The sequence below is a fragment of the Sinocyclocheilus rhinocerous genome, unplaced genomic scaffold (assembly GCF_001515625.1).
Source record: "Sinocyclocheilus rhinocerous isolate Xijiao unplaced genomic scaffold, SAMN03320098_v1.1 scaffold241, whole genome shotgun sequence".
Lineage (NCBI taxonomy): Eukaryota > Metazoa > Chordata > Actinopteri > Cypriniformes > Cyprinidae > Sinocyclocheilus > Sinocyclocheilus rhinocerous.
The window spans coordinates 3,249,555-3,249,878 of NW_015659312.1; the positions used below are offsets into that span (position 1 = coordinate 3,249,555).

The 324-nt window shown below is 39.5% G+C and overlaps 1 protein-coding gene across 2 annotated transcripts in view; it reads right to left on the reverse strand.

Moving 5' to 3' along the window:
* Positions 1 to 324, reverse strand: part of LOC107723539 (endoplasmic reticulum resident protein 44-like) — a 20,007-nt gene that overhangs the window by 10,127 nt on the left and 9,556 nt on the right. The window lies entirely within an intron of this gene.

The window sequence follows — 324 nt, forward strand, 5'->3', positions numbered from 1 at the left end:
AACTATTGGAAGAAAATCCTCAATATTGATTTGGGGGTTTATATGAATGTGTTTCTGAGGGGAACTGACCGTCTTCAGAAAAGTTTACGTGGCATTTTCTTTTAATCTCTTCTCTGTATAGTTTATATTAAAGCAGTGTTTCAGGCTGCGCTGCTTTGTTTACAGCGATAACCAAGGAAACGCCGTATCTGGTGTTTGAGAAGCGCCTCCTGCAGTCAGAGAGTGAATCTGCGTCTCATTCAGAGCATCTACTGTTTGCTTCGTTCAGGCATGTAGTATAATTTCACAAAGATAGTCAGAACATTCTGATTTTGCTTCAAATTG